Source organism: Amphiprion ocellaris, chromosome 14 (genome assembly GCF_022539595.1).
Source record: "Amphiprion ocellaris isolate individual 3 ecotype Okinawa chromosome 14, ASM2253959v1, whole genome shotgun sequence".
Taxonomy (NCBI): Eukaryota; Metazoa; Chordata; class Actinopteri; family Pomacentridae; genus Amphiprion; species Amphiprion ocellaris.
Window position 1 is genome coordinate 14,162,087 of NC_072779.1, and position 16,989 is coordinate 14,179,075.

Sequence of the window (16,989 nt, forward strand, 5' to 3'; positions counted from 1 at the left end):
TTAAAATTTTGGCAAAAGGTGTTAAGTGCACAACATTAAACCCACGCTGTAATCTGTAATTACTGTGCTTGGCTTTCAGCGCTTACGTTTCAGTCGGGCATTTTTCGCCCTGAAAAATGAGCAGACTTAATGAGCTCTCATAGTAACCTATCAATAGGTTACCCATAATCAGCAGGATGAGGCCTACTAACCTCAATTATATTCCTTTGGGGGTAATCTCTGCTGTGCCAGCACATACCAAAAGTTTTCCTGACTGTAGCTGTAGCATGGATGAGCGTGACCCATTATCTTTTACATGCCAAGTTACCAGTGCAGGGCTTACAGAAGTTAATCTGGTATGGTAAAATGAAGAGCATTTAATACACTGCCCGCACCAGCCCTCTCTCTTTGGTTTTATCCACATGCCTCACAAACACTGCTCTGAATATTGTCGAAGAAACATATCAGTCAAAACTGATAATAGACATAGTATTTCGATTATAAAAAAATCTTTATAGATAAAATTTTCTACACTGCTGGAGTTAAAGTTGTTGTTTGTTCTCTGCAAAAACTTGATTTTGTACATATTGTTTGCAGTCATCTGTGTAAATACATGTTGTTATAGTACAATAACTGAAATTATAGTTTTTACATAGGTTGCAGTGCATCCTCAGTGCTCAGAGACCTGGCTGTTTTTGAAATGCAGAGGACATTTGTTTTGGAGTTTTATAGATGTAGAAAAACCTGCTCCATCACAATGAATGGCTGAATGGATCAAATAAGCAAGATTAGCAGTTTATATCATTCAAGAAACCAGCAGAACACAAACTGATCATGAAAGTGTGTCTCCCTAAGCTGCACTAAGCTGTTGGCATCAGCAAAAACAAATTGTCTAGTCGTTACAAGCTATATTTACAGGCACAGGTGGGAGATTTTATTGATGCCCATAGCAGGAAGCAAAGTTTTGTTCAGTGGAATTTACTGACACATGCTCCACCCCTCTCATATATCATTTCCTGTGAGGCTTCCAAGTCTCTCTGAACATCCCTTCTACCTCTCCTCCCACGGCACAGTGAGCTCCACCATAATATGATAATCTAAACCATAATTTGATATCTTTCATACACTAGTGATTGACCAGAACTGTGATTATTTGATTCTAAACCCAGCAACCCGTCATCTCAGATGTCTTCCGTCCATTTTGCAGAATGATGCATTCTTCTTGGACTGATGAAGGCGGCTCATCAGGAAATACTGCAAACAAGCAGCAGTGCAATTTCATATTTATATTGCAAACATTTGTTTTGCACATAAATAAGTGTGATGTTTCTGTTGATAGACTGTATGACTGGCCTTGCTGAGTTGGTAAACCAAAGTAAACACATCAAAGACATTGAACTGAACCATAAAATGAGAAAACCTGTTGAGCACACCACAGCAATGTGTGACATTTACTTTTCCCCAGAAGGCAAAGACTTACAAAGAAAGAACAAACCAAACCAGAACAGGTGCACCAGTCTTTGTCTCTCTTATAGGAATATACACTAGATAACTATTATAGCGAAACAATACTAGAGACCACATCCTTGGTGGCAACTGTGTGGTGTTTTGTGCATACAGCATTCCAACATGTATAATATTTTTTAGCTTTACAATCGCCGTTTGCATTTTAGTAGGGTAGTGTGACATTGCCATCTCTAGCTGGGCTAAAACACTACCTGTGTTAGACTAGATTAGTATTTCCCTTACTCTCCCTTTACATAAGTCTCATGTTATGGCACCAAATGTAATATACACTTGTTAGTAATTTGCTGATATAATCTACATGCCACACTGATGAAAATGTTTTTAACATGCCGTGCAGAAAAGTAACATTACACTGTTAAGTAAATTTTGAGTTGTATTGGAATAACAAGGCTGTGACATGCTTTAAATTACTGTTAACAAACTGTAAACCAAATTACTGCCCTGCTTTTTTTAAAGGAACCTACTTGATAATGATACTGATTATACTATTAGTCAGGATGTATTTTACATAGATATATGGCAAGCTGTTTCCCTGACTCTGCCCACAACACTAGTAAATTCCAGACAGGGCTTATTACAAAATGTCACCATAGAGATGTGCTCTGCCTCTAAGGATATTTATAGGATTCATTATATAAACCTGATCCCTGACAGCAGCCTATGGATGCTAGTCAATCATGCTCCTCTGCGATGCAGCTGCAAGTTGTCCTGTCAGCGCCTGATCTCAGCTTTTACTGTCAAGCATTAGGAAATGATCTACCTTGCGTATTACTTGGCTAAGTCAAAGTAAACAGTACCACATATTTAGCACAGTCTTGCATAATTCAGAGCAACAGTGAGAATGAAGATGAGATTGTGCTCAGTATTGTCAACATACAAATACTCAGATACTCTTTGAGAATATAAAAGCAGAGGGGCATTATGTGTGCAAATGAGATGTTTTTTTTTCTTTTCTGTATTACTGTCTGTTGTGCTGATACTAATTAAGCTGTTTTATGCGTTGTCCTCTATTGTGACTTACAATTAGGGTGCAGGTATGGGTTCAGAGCTTCTAAAGGGTATAGCGACAACACACGTGGCTTTGAAATGAACACACTGGCTTTAGTAGAAAGTCTGTGCCCTTTCTAATCATTGTTGCCATCACAGTTTGTTTCTCTCTGAGAACAAAGTGCCTCCTCTTCTCATAGACCACACTGAGCATGTTAATCCAGGTAATAGCTAAAATCCTTTGTTCATTTCACCTTTTAAATCTACTTGAATCTACAAAACAAAGGCAAAAGAAAAAAGAGTGAGGCATCATCTGGCTGTCACATAAGCAAGTGTGTGTTATTTCTTTGTTGGGTGGTGGTCCAGACTATGGGCAGGGCCTCATGAATGTTGTGAACTAACAGCTTTTTATACATGTGGAGGAAACTCATTATACTGTGACATTCACTCTGTGGTGGATGACATAAACACGGCTTGGCCAAAAACACAAAGCTGTGACTGCTTTGGTCCCAAGGAAGAAAATGTGATATTTGAGACCATGAATTGATCGGTCTTGGTGCCTCCGGTGACAAAGTAGTGGCTCATTGGTGAACATTGTCACCTCGCGAGGCTGAGATCATCTTGCATGCCTTTCTGTTTATTTGGATTTCTCTTGAATTCTTGTGAATTAGATTAATGGTGACTCTGAAATGGTGGTATGTCTCAGCGTGTTTTGTCTGCCCGCGTGTTGGACTTGTGATGGACAGCTGACTGGTCCAGGGTGTTTCTTGTCCATCAGCCAGATGTCTGCTGGTGTGTCCTCACTGTGACACTGACTGCTCATAGCCATGGAAAAATAATGAATTACGGGCTGCTGCTGTCGTAAACTTACGGAAGGGTCAGGTTGGACAGATGTAATATAAAAATGATTTAAATATATTATTGTTGTGGTAAAATATACAGTTTAGTCAGTGTTATCCAACATTTGCCACGTTTTAAAGGCTTTGTCATGTGGGTTGTGTTGTCTCAGATTCAGGAGTGTTTTGACACAACTGCGCCTCTCTGCTCTGTGTGAGTGTACAGTGATCAGGGGCGTCAGGAGTTAAGGGAAAAGTCTTCTATCTGCTTTAAAATGTTGGTGTGGCACACTTAACTAAATTTGCATCTCATTTACATGTTCCCTCTTGTATGTGTTTCTATTTCACCACTTAGAAACTGTCAAAAACGTGTACAGGATCATTCCTGAAAATCCTCAAGACTGCAGAGTTTCATATGCATGTTCCCCCAAAAAATCTAAATTTCCAAATGCTTTAATTTAAAGCATTTTTTCTAGACTTTCTTAGACAATATAATTAAAATGTATTTCAAAAATCACCTTCTGACGTGAATCAAATAATGATGAAGGATATTGTCTTCTTGTAATCATCAGGTTCTCCATTTGAGTGAACACTGTCACAGAACAGCCATATTACTCTCCAACAAGGAATCGACATTACAGGGGTTGTCAGGACAACCAGCCATGATTCACAGAGCCTCAGATAGGCCTCCACCTTGGGCTAGAAGCACTAGCCATGAGACTGAGCAGATGCTGTGCAAGTCAGCCAATCGCAGGTGAGATAGAGGAAAAAGATGACATCATAGGCAAATTAGGGCAAATGCAGTAAGTATTGTGGTTGTTGTCTCCACTTGCTTAGAAACCCAGAGTCACTTTTACGCTCTGGAAAAAAGAGAAACCTGTAGGTGTTTGATAGATAAACATTAATATTCTCAAAAATATTTGTTCTTCTCTGTTTTTATTTTTTTTTTTTAAATGGCATTATTTAAAAAATATTGAAACAAGTTCATTTAAAAGTTATCTCAATGAAAGAAAAAAGAATTGCTATTATGAAAGGTGGAGAAGCTGTGCAAATACTTTTTTTAAAATCCTGAATTTAAATTACACCACTCGTGAATTAACAGCAGCTGGTTTCGCCTGAATGCACCAATCATGAATACTTGTTTAAAATATTTTAAAGTGTGTAACCAGACAGACTACCTTACATCAAAACAGAATCTTCTTTAACATTAATATTTCACTGTAATGCACCAGTTTAGGTGCATACTGGTGCAATTTGGTAAAATATTAATACACTGCTTCACCCTAAAACATTATGTTCATTGGAAAAGGAAACGCATGTATCAAAGGTAATCTTTTAGAGGTTTTGTTAGTTCAATTATTTGCACATAAAACCCCACATTTGCTGTTTGCTGTTCTTGTTAACTGTGCTGTCGTTTTTCAGCCTCCATCTGTATCTGCAGTATTAAGAGGTAAGCAGCAGAGACCACTGCCTCTCAGGTTTGCTAAAGAAAAGCCGTTGAGCTGGACATATAGTAATCTTTTCTTCCCTCTCACTCAGCAGGATTGGTCTGTTAACCAGAAAACCAACTCTGTCTGCCTGTTGGCTGCCTCCTCCCCTAGACCTGCTGCCTGCATTAATATTCAACCTCTCCGCCAATCAGCAAAGCAGGGTGGATGACATCATGGGCTAGGGAACAGTGAACAGCCAGTGAAGCATCCAGCCTGCCGAACAAGCTTGCTTTTAGGGTCAGGAACTGGTCTGACAAGAGAATGGCAATCCTGCCTTTAAACTGTCATTAGGACTGTACGGCTGACGATGAATTCACCACGACTCCAGGCCCAAAGGCGAAACACTGAGCAAGAGAATGTGAAGACATATTTCAGGTAATTCCCTCTCTGTGTATGCAATAAGGGATGTGGAAGGGGGAGGCAGAGGAGGGAGGAGAGGAGAGGAGAGGAGGAGGAGGAGGGGGAAGCTCTGTATGTAGGGGTGCTTTGTAGCCTTTTTTTCCTCCTTCCTCCACTCTGCATTCTGCCCTGCTAAGGAGGCAGCTGTTTCATCAGCAGTCTGTCCGTGAGCGGGAGATGGAAATGGATGTCTGCATCAGAGGGCTGGACATGTTTTATATCATCATATACCATCCTCTGCATCACATCATCTCTGTCTACACTCCCCTGTGCCTCACAAATAGCATCTTTATTGATGGGGAGGTGTTAGAATCAATGGTGGCATTTGTAGCGGCCTTGTGTCTATGAGTGTGTGTGTGTGTGTGTGTGTGTGTGTGTGTGTGTGTGTCAGTCCTGGAGAAATGCAGCAGCTGCAGTGGCAACACTGGAACAAAAAAGAAGCAATGCTATTTTGGGTCTGTAGACCCGAGGCTGACTGATGAATCTGAGCTGTATATGCTGTGGATGGGGGGTGATGGATGGTTAATATGCTGATGGATGCTCTTTTGTTATCTGTTCACCGCCTCACGTACGGCCTTCGAGAAGAAATGGCTTTTAGTTCCATTCCTGCTTTTCAGTGATCTCACACACAGCAGAGATGCACCTCCTTGGCCTGGCGTTAACATGGATGTGTGTAGCAGCTTCATGGCGGCTGTAGTGACAGGGAGATATACAACATCTGGTCACCTGACTTCATTGGGGATCGGAGTGGGGGTGGGGGCCGGTCCTGTGAAAGCTGAGCTATTCTACCTCGGATTCTTCCACAGCCGACAGCGCTAGAGGAGGATGGGATGGAGGAACTGGCTACAGTATAGGCCGAATGTGTGCCTCTCCATCACCTCTGCTTATTTCAGTTGTGGTGTCAGAGTCAGTGTAGAGGGAGAGATTCCTCTCCCAGGAAGCGCAGTCATCCTCAGAGAAGCAGGGCCTGATGGGAGACCTGTTGTCAGGCTGCTGTGTGAAGGAGGGATGTTAGGGAGTCATGTCAGTGATTGAGGGAGGGTGAGATGATTGTAGAGGGGAACTGGGGGATGGGTTACTGAAGGTGCTACTCCCTGTGAACATTGGCCTGTTATATTGATACATACATGCCCTTCCATTTAAACCTACCTGTCCAAATCTCAGCTACCTTCCATTCTCTTTGGACTGTACTGATGAAATAGTTTATACATTTTTGCATAGACATAAGAAGTGGCTATACATACAGCGTCCTCTTATTTTCACCACCATAGGCTGTATCTTTGTCCTTGCTCAGTTTAACATCATCTTCATTTAATGATGTAAACTGATTTCTACCTAAAACTCACTGGAAATGTTGTCAGTGCATAAAACGGTTTGTTCCATTACAGCTCAGTACCCAGCACTGAGCTTGGCAGGAAAGGGTAGTAATCTAATGCAGTGTCACAATCAGAAGGCACAGAGACAATCAGATGCTGTGAACACCATTAAAAGTGTTGATGTGCAGGATAATCGGTCTCTATGCCTCTCCTGGTCTCAGACGATGTGCTTCTCATGCCATATGCATTATATATTCATCGCACCTTCATCTGTACATGTCTGTTACAAGCAAATGGAAAATTAATAACGCTGTCTTTTCTCTCTGTGTGTGGGTCTGTGTGAAGCTGATTACCATCAATAGAAAGTATTCATACCTGTATAAGCTATTGTCTGTATATTTATACATTTCAAGCACCCCTTGTATGGGCATTAAAGAAAGACACAGGCTGTTGCCAGTCAGAAGGCTACAGGTCTAACATACATAATGCATGTTCTGTATCACTAAAGATAAAGGTAAAATTGCAACCCCCAGCATAGTGTTTACAGTAAAAACATCAATTATGCAGGCAAAATCATCACCTATTATGGCTTAGCTTTTAATGTGAGTGTTTTCACAACTTGTGACTGACAGGAAAAACTGACCTACCATAACCTTTATATTTATCACTCATATAAATCCACTGAAACCTAAATAAGATTGAATTACTTTGCAAGATTGAAGGGAGGCAAACAAGGAAGGAAAACTATTTACTAAATCTTCAGATTAAATAGACATAATCCACAATTTACATAGTTTAAAGTATTTTTTAAGCATTGCTCGTATGTAGAATAGAATAGTCATTTTTATTGTCAAACAGAACATACACTAGCTGGTGCACATTATGAATGAAATTATGTACTGTGATAATGAGGATTTCACTTTTCCTACTTCCCCCCCAAAAATGTGACATTTTCCTTAAATAATAAATGATTTTACTCTAGCTTGATCTGTCAGGCAGGTGATGTGTGCAGGGTTTTGCTGAGGAGACTGCCAGGACATCTCTTGGATAAATCTACTATTTTATGGTTTATATTCGTTTGTTTTATTTGTGTTTTTATTTCGATCACGTGTTATGACCAAAATATAACAGTTAAAATCTAATATGCTGCCTCACTGAAGCAAAAATGGAGCTGCGTTGTTACTTAATGTGCTCATAGGCAACAAATTCCAAAAGCAGCTCTGCATTTGTGTGGTCAAACAATGTAAAACATTTCTTATTTTCAGTTTGCCAGTCTGCTCGTCTCCATGTGTATTAGCGTGCTGTTCCGGGCTTCCCCATGATTTCCACTGGTCTGTGTAACCCAACACACACAGCTTCTCTTACCTCACCTCAACTAACAAAAGCAGCAGACACGGAACCTCATCTTGGCCTGTAGCCTGCTAACTGGGTTGCTTGAAATATGATAGCAGGACACAAACAACACATTGAACTAGGCCTCCATCTGTTGAGGACTTAGTCAGGGTGAGTTACGCTGCTATTGTTAAGTGGAGTTACGGTTTAGGACTCCTGTTGACAGTTTATGTGGAGTGGCCTCCACATGTGTGGGGCGTTTTGTGTATGTATGCGTGTGTTTAAGGGCAGAGAAGTCTACAGTGGAGCAGTTAGTCTTGTGGTAGGTGTGTCAGAGCTACAGTCTGTGTGTTGTGGATTAGCATGTAGGATTGGAAGCCATCTGGCCATTTTGTCTCAGAAAGGGGAGGGGGAGTAAGAGAGAGAGATGGATGGAGAGAGACAGGGAGACAGAGGGAGAGACAGAGGAAACGCTCACACACTGACACATTGACACAGCTCCCTCTGTAATCTCCCTACTTGATGTCTGTTACTACTTAGAATAGGGTTGCTTCTATGTGTGTCTCTGTGTGTTCATCTGTTATCTGTCTGTGGACACTACATCTATAGATAGCCCTCATGACTTATATAGTTTCTGGTGTGTCAAGTACAAACTGTAAATTTGCCTTCTGAGAAATGTCTTGAGGGAGAGTCGAGATTCCAGAAAGTAAGAAGTGTTAAAGCGTGCAGTAGGATAAATATTCCAGATGGATAGAGACTATGGAGAATAAAAGGATGAAATGTTGCAGAGGAGGAAGAGGGTTCAGAGTGGGTTAAGAGATTAAGAAGTTTCACTAGGTCAAGAGTTTACTGAGAGTTGCAGAAGGGAGTGTGAACTTGAGTTTGTTTGAAGTTAACCAGGCCGAAGAAAGTAAAATGCTGAAGGCAATGAAGCAGGAAGGGTTTTCAGAGAATGAAAAGAGATGACCTGCAGATGTTCTTCATAGGTCTTGTCTATAGTTCTATATGAGAATATCATCTGAGTATCTTAAATTCATATTTCAGGCCTTTTATGCCAGATTTCTATTCTGTTTTGTATGCGTTTTGTGTTCTGAGGTGAGAATTTATCATCTGCTTGATCTACAGTTTTTATATTTAACTAGAGGACTTTACTTTCAGCTTCATTGTGAAGGCAGAATATCTTGGCTTTGGTCATATTAGTCAATTAAATTGTAGGATTATATATCAAATATTCTGAATTTGTTTGCCAGAAAATTGATTTCCTGAAAACAAACCACATACATAACTTTGATGCAAAATATGAAAAATCTGTAGCCATGTCCACCCGACCCAAGTTTTGTAATTTCAGGTACAAGAGAATTACTCATCCGTCACAAATAAGTAACACATCTGAACCAAAGATCATTCAGAGTAGCGCCGACACACTATCACTTTGCTTCCACATAAACTACAAACAATTCACTTTCTTTTCTCAGCTGCATGGAGGTGCAACTACCATGTGTGACAACATGCTGCGTCTCAGTTGTTCACTTGTTGACACAAATATTACTCTCATGCTAGTGTTTGTCTATTCAAAACCAGGATGCAGCTATATGTGTTTGGCAGGGATGAGTTATCAAAATTAAATGTAACGCCAGGTGGAATGAGAGAGCATTATTACTGCACATAATGCTGCAAAGCCCGGCTTTCTAGATGTAGAGGCACATTTATATTTTTCCAAACAACCCCTGCATACCTTGCTGGAAAAATACTTTTTGACTTGGTGCATATATCTACAAGCTGTTTTCGCTCTTCCTATGATCCATTACAGTGGGTGTGTTTTAACCCTTCCGACTTGACTCAGAGCAGGTGCACCAGCTGGCGTGGCAGGAGGGAATCCACTCCCCTCTCTGCCTCCAGCTGGCACTCAAGCACACCCAACCATGCCACACTAATGCAAAAAACCCACTTTGTTACCTTCAAGCCGACAATACACAAGTGGCACTTAGCTGTACTTGAATGTGCAGAGGATGAGGGCAAAAACACAGGAGCAACCCATTTGGAAAAAGCAGCCGGACTATTGTTTGGTTCAAGAGTGAGATTAGCAGAAAGTAGCCTGTTAGCTGTGGTAGGTTTGTAGGTCTGTGTGATTGCCAACAAGTCCTTGTGTTGTGTTTTTCCAAGTTCATGGTGAGACATGACAACCGTAATGGTAGGCTCAGAGATGCTTACAGTAAGGGTTGGCTGAGAACGTGTTAGTCTGAAGGTCAGTTAAATCGCCGATGTGGTAAACTATTTATGTCCCTTGCTTGTCACCTTGAAAACTGATATATTTTATAGCTTTTTACCCATAGTGTATTCATTTCATTCATATATTCATGCATTGTAGCCACCAACATGAGACATAACTGTGTCAGAATTGTATGAAGTATTCAAGGTTTTGGGCCTAGTGGTCCAAGAGGCATAAATTATAACTGCAGCATGTTTTGTTTGAGTCTCCTTCTCTTTCCTGTTAAGTCAAATAAAGCACTGCTCCACCAACAATCATTAAGTTCTGCATCCATCTTGTGATTTGTTTTGGATCCAAAATGATGCCCAACTCATAATTAGAGTTACAGAAATCACGTTTAGGTGCTATGTTTATTCCAAAATTCTTCAAAATATTTTCCCTCCAGGTGTGTTCGGTGAAATAAAAAATACTCTGCTTTGAGTAACAGTTTGTGTCTTATATGGTTTTCTTCATAAAACAAGTTCTTAAACTCCCTATCCATCCAGTTCTAGCACACCAGCTCATTGCTCACACACTGTAAAAACTACTTTGCGCTACAGAATGGCGTGGTGCAGTATTAAAGCAAGTCAGCTACACATGTTCAGACCAGAAACTGATTCTGAAGAAAGATAATGACATGGAAAGCCCCAGGTGAAAACGATCAGCCATGGTGTTGACTCCTTATTTACCCTGTGATATGTCTTCTAACATAGAAAAAAACACCATCTGGACATGTTAATAAAGTAAACAATTTGATTTTCACCAGAACGGGTCTTTAAAATGACATATAAACCTCCTCTCTCATTGAAAAATACAGAATCTTCATGCAATCAAGGCTTAAAATGTCTATTGTGAAAGTTATCTATTGGACCAGGACTGGCTTCTAAACTAGCTGAGATGTTACAGACCCTGCTCACAGGTAAAGATCTTACACTCAGATTTTAGGTTAAAGGTAGAGAACCAGTCCACTCCAACAGATGAATTTGAAAACAGTCCTTTTCTTGTACAGCGAGGCTCAAACACCCAAGAGAAGTAACACTGACCAAAACACATCGCTGGGTGGAGGGGGACTTGAATATTTTAGAATGAGTTAACAAACATTCTTGAAAATGAGGAATGAGGAAACTCATTCTGTCAGGAACAATAGATTGCAGACAAATGGGCTTTGCCAAGCAAGAAATGCCTGTATGAATAAACTAGCAGTTACAGAAATGTGCTTTGAATAAAATCTGGTCTTTCTGTCAATAGAGAACAATCTGTCCAAACAGACAGCCAGTGATGTATTAAAGCTTAAAAATAAGGTAGCTAATTTTATCGTGCTCCTGTCCACTTGACAGAATGAGCATAACGGTAGCCTGTTCCGATAGAAATTTACTACCTGACAAAATAGACTGCTTCAGTTAAAAAGCACTTTTATTCCAGAGAGAGCAGCTCAAATTGTCAGAACACAGTGCACAGCAGTTTCGTGAGCTCTGCCCGTTCAATACTTTTACTTCAACTCCTTAATTTAATGTTGTCTACTCTTGTTGCTGACATTTATTTACTTATTTATTCATTCATTTATTTGATCGGGGACCATGCAATTAACATAGAACACATCTGATGTATTACATATACAGTGTGTAGCATTAAGCTAATTTTCAACTCCTGTCCCTGGTTGGGCTTTTCAGTAAAAGTAGTCAGAGGACCAACAACACCAATAAAAACAGCACAGACAGCATTATAAACCTATAGCCCACCCACCCCCCACCCCACACACACACAAACACACACAAACACACACAATGACACAATCCACAGTCAGTTGGACCTTATAGATGTCATAGGTGGGTACATTCTTGTTTTTCTTTCAGCAATTATTTTAAAAAAATATGTGCACAGCTAATTAAGTCACCACAGAAAACATCTATTCAAAACTGATATTTTGCAATGTTGATACAAAATCCACTGAAAGTGAGACAACTAAGGCAACACAAATGAGAATGTGTGTGTGTTTCTGTCTGTCTGTTGCAAACACGTGCATGAGAGAGCAGCAGTGGAGCAGGTTCACCAGAACTAAATATTAAATGACACAGCGAGCTCTCAAGCCTCCCCAGCGGGAGAGATTGGGAAAGGATGATGCCTGGTAAAATGAGAGTCATGGTGGAGTGTAGGCTGTGGGGATTAAATGGGTCTTGAGTGTAGACTAACCTGTTTTTTTCTGCTCTGTTTTGAATATGAAGAGTGTTATACTACAGCCTTTGAGCAGAGGGTTATTTAAAAGAAAGTAAATCAAACAGGGGGATATTGTGTTGTAAAACCACTGAATCCTTTGAATGTAAGTAGTCGTAATTAGCTACTGAAGAGAAAATAAGGCAGGCTTTTATCATCATGCTTTTCCAATCCTGTTAGAGCTGTGCTAATTAGCATTGGACAGGATCAATGTAGAACTTCAACAGCCAAACAAAAGGTGCACTGCAGTAATCTAATTCAGATTAAATGAGTGAGAATAATCTTCATGTATATTATCAGGAAATCAACATCCCAGCTTGAACTCCTCAACCTGAGATAATTAATCTTCTGAGTTTAAAACCTAAAGTGAGTTATTTAGTTGTAGGAAGAAAATTAACTGCAGGATAACCTAGTTTATTTGGGAGAGTGGGATTTTATAATAGATATTTTTTTGCTGATTATAATCTCTGAAATAACATGAAAATGCATGGATTTCTGTCAAATAAGATAATAATAATAACAGACTCTACTATATGGAGACTAATCGTGCTTACTGTTTTGGATAATCACCCGAAAGGTTCATTCTCAGCAATCAACAACTCTGTTGCTGTGCATATTTTTCTCATTTGTGAACAATTAAAGTATAAACATTGTGTATAATAAACACACATGGTGCACAAAGTCAGAAGTATATGTCAGCATTACAGTAATAACACTGGGCTAAAGTTTTCAAGACAATCTGGAAATAAATGCCATGATAATGTGAAACAAGATGAGACATCTGGCTTTTGGCTAATAACAGATCACTGGTTAATGATCAGAGATGTTCATGCACTGTGCTTTGTATAAAAGAAAATTGTATAGTATCATGGCAATAGCTTGAAAAATTAAGTGATAAAGAAAATTAATCTTGGCAGAAAAATATACTGTATGTGAATCACCAGTTATTCAGATCTCTGAGGGATCTAATAGTCAGTGTGGATGGACAAGAGCATCTATTGCATTCATTTAGTTTTGCCTTTGAAATTGTGTAATCATGCTCTAGTTGGCGTATTGTGAACGTGCATAAGCCTTTTATAGCAATACCATCAAAAGATGTTCATGGCCTCCCCCCAAGGCCTGCATGTCCCCTAAAAATAGAAGTTGGAACAAAAAGTTAGTTTTGTTTGTTGTAATGAAACATGTGATTCTGTTGCTGTGAAGCAATGAAAAAACAATGAATGAAATAATCCCTCACTGTATGAAGGGTGACAACTGAATCAGTGTTTCTGAATATGTAATAAAGCCTTTATCAAGCTCTTCTTCAAGCATCGTCAATATTAACATGTTTATAAGAGGGTTGAGAGAATCTTTCTACGGTTTTACCTGCAAAAGACACAGGAAAGTCTATACTTACAGTGAACTCAATCCAATTTATGCTCGTAACAATCAAACTGATGAGGAAGCTGTGACTTGTCCCTTTCATGAACCAGTCACAACTGTATGCAAAGCAGGGTTTTACAGGGTTTTACAGGAGGGGCACCAAACCACAGAGGTGGAGCCTCATTTCAGAAAAGCCGATATGACAGAAATGTTTCACGCACAAGAATAAAATCATCAGTTATGTGCAATAGTAGCAACATATGAGCTGTGTGGGCTTTCTAATGTCAGATTTCATAAGCTAACATTGACTTTATCAATGCAAAAACACATGATGCAGAACAGCAAAGAGATTTAGTGTGATCATTTGTGAGCTTTACATCTGCTGGCTTGCAAATTGTGTTACTTTTGAGCTGAGCATGGTTAGCTGTTTCTGTTTGCTTTTAGTGCTTGTGCTAAGTTAAGCTACTTGCCGACCGTAACTTCATGGTTACCATCCAAACATGAGAGTGGTGTCAATCTTCTCATCTGCAAGAAAGTAAATAAGCATTTTCCCCAAAATGTTGAACTGTCAAAAAGTGTTGATAATGCTGACAATTTAGCAAAAAGTTGGATTATGTTTTTTTAAATGTCTAGTGTGTGGGGTCTAGCAGTGAGGATGTGGATTCCAACCAAATGAAAACGCCTTATCTTGTCCTCTCTTTCCAAGCATGTAGGAGAGCCAACAGTGGCCACTGAAAACACAAAAACACGAAAAGAGCCGGTATTTGGTTTGTCTGCTCCAGGCTATTGTAGAAAAATAGTGTTGCAACATGGAGGCCCTGTACCTTCTGTGGACATAAAAGTCTCATTCTAAGGTATAGAAAACACAACCATTCTTTATTCAATGTAGTTTTACGCTAATAAACACATTACTATGAATATTACTAATATTTCATTTCTGCCAATGGGGAGAAGTCTCCCTAAATCCTACACACTTTACCTTCCACATTCAGTCCATTGCTGACATTCCTGAAGAGCAGTGAGTTCATATTGGAAGTGTCTAACTCCTCCTAACTTTTCGATACCCCAAAAATGAATAAAGAGGTAGAGTTTAAGTGGAGCTGAGGTGGGCCACAAACTTAATTATGAATGACTTTATGCTTTAATAAAATCTAAATAGGACAGTTATCTAAACATTTACCCCTCCTACAGCTGATATGTCGAGGAAAATTAGCTGCAGAGACCAAAACCATTTCTTTATGTCAGGCTGTAAACATGTTTATTTCTGCTGTACAGTTGGACATTTTAACATGGTGCTCTGTGGGGTTGACTCACTTTTGGAGCCAGCCTGGAGTGGCCATTTAAAGAACTGTAGTTTTTCGCACTTCCAATAGCCTTCATTTTCAGGAAAAAGCTACATATTATGTATTTAATAGCATAATAACCATGAGGGTTCAATGTTTAGTCACATAGTCTCATGTTCCATAGTGAAAAAGACAGTTTTGCTGTTTATAATTTCTTAGAAGACTGCTGCATGTTTGACCACATGATGTTTGAATCCTGTGACCATTAATTCTCTTAATTTTCCTTGAAAAGGGAGTCCTCTTTAACTGGATTAAAGATGAGACATGTCCTCCTCCTCCTCCCCCAGCCTCCATTTGGAATTGAAGGGGTTGACATTACATAGCATCTGCATTGTAACTGTGTGTTTTATTCCAACCTTGAGAGGCCAGCCATGTGAGAGACGAGCATTTGTGTAGTAATATGTTCACATCTGTGTGTCGAAGGCCCACTCTGCTCCAAAGTCTGGGCGAAGCGTCTGTGTTTTTCAGGGTTTCTTTGTGTTGGTGCGTTTCTGTTGTCATATGAAGTGTTCTTTTCTTTGTGACTCTGTTTATAAAACTCTCATCAGTGGTCAGTAAAAATACTGTATGGATGTCACCAAGACGAAGGAGATAACAATGGTACACTGCAGCTTTGGAGTATCCTTCCTCCCTCCTTATCCCTTGAGTGTCCTCTAGCTGTCCACCCCATCCAAGTAATCAGCATCCTTCAAAGAAGCACAGCCAAAGCTAAAGCCAAGTCAAACAGAGACCGTGTCCTAATCAGGGGCATGGAGAGCTGAGCTTATGGAGCCCTCCCCCACTGCGGGGCCATTACTGGCTGCCATGGGCTCAAGATTAGAGCCTCTTCCTGTGTTAGCCATTCAAATTCAGCATTAATGTTTGAAAGAGCAGAGAAAATGCCTGCTCTTCATGGATAGATTAATATTTTATGGAAGAGAAATGTGAAAACATCTCCAGTAATATCTGAGTTGAGCTGGTGTGTCTGGTGGTTTTGTGTTTTTTTTTAGACACACATTCCTATACCTTAGTCAAAATGTCATATTGTGCCAAAGTGAGTCAAACAGAATGAAGCTGGGGGGTATAATTTCTGCCAAATTAATGTTTTACATTTTCATTATAAAAATGAAGTGACAAAATAATGTGAGAAATCTGTGTTTAAACATTTTTCTTCCTTTTCTGCTCTAGTGCTGTAGTTCAGCCTCATAACAATATCCTCAGTATCAGGTGAAAGACACACAGAGTGATTTATAATGTTGAGAGACTGGCCTATGTGTGTTTCAGAAATAGGGGCTGCTTGTTTCAGGGACAGTGTGCTCACTGACTGCTTTCCTGCCCATCAGTCTGCACAGTAAATAGGTCACTGTTTTATGTGAGGGAAGTATCAGTTATGTCTGGGCCTTCGTGAATCTGCCATCTTTAGCCGTCTGACCGCTCAGCAGAGCTGCTGCAGCAGCCAGCAGGCTGGTAATTAGTCAAAGAGCCATGCAGCATTGAGGACCACTGTTACAGAATTGTAATATAAAGTTACTCAGGTCTTTGTTTGGTCTTTCTTAAGCTGGTGTTACAGATTCTCTCTGCTGCTTGATGTAGAAATGACCACAGTCGGTTGCATAGCTACACTGCTCTCCAATGGCAGTTGTTCACTGAAATGATCATATTTATGAGCGTGCTCTCATTGTTCACTTCAGTGTTTTATGTAAGTGTATTCTGTGCTGCATGCTCCCAAGAGGGACGAGTATCGATGAGGCAAAGGAGTACAGTATGACTCACCTAAGAAACCTCAAGAAAATATGAATTCCATGTTCAAAAGGTTCAAACCGTCCTGTCACCTCAACATTATGTGATGTTGTAGCTGTTTTCAGTCTATGTTGAACAGATCGTGTTGTGAAAGATTAGATCCCTGCTGCTGGTGTCAAGTCTTGCTTGTGCCACGTGCACGTTAGTGAATCCATTTCTGTGCATGACTGTAAAAGCTGT

The 16,989-nt window shown here is 39.9% G+C and overlaps 1 protein-coding gene across 2 annotated transcripts in view; it reads left to right on the forward strand.

The window, feature by feature from the left end:
• Nucleotides 1-4,874: 4,874 nt before the first annotated feature.
• The window catches only part of LOC111574262 (serine/threonine-protein kinase PAK 3), a 30,559-nt gene continuing 18,444 nt past the window's right edge, over nt 4,875-16,989 (forward strand). Inside the window, exon 1 of one of the 2 annotated variants that reach the window (XM_035952141.2) lies at nt 4,875-5,194. The gene's annotated coding sequence lies outside the window, so the exon portion shown is untranslated. The remainder of the gene's footprint in view (nt 5,195-16,989) is intronic. The other variant, XM_035952142.2, reaches the window with a different exon arrangement.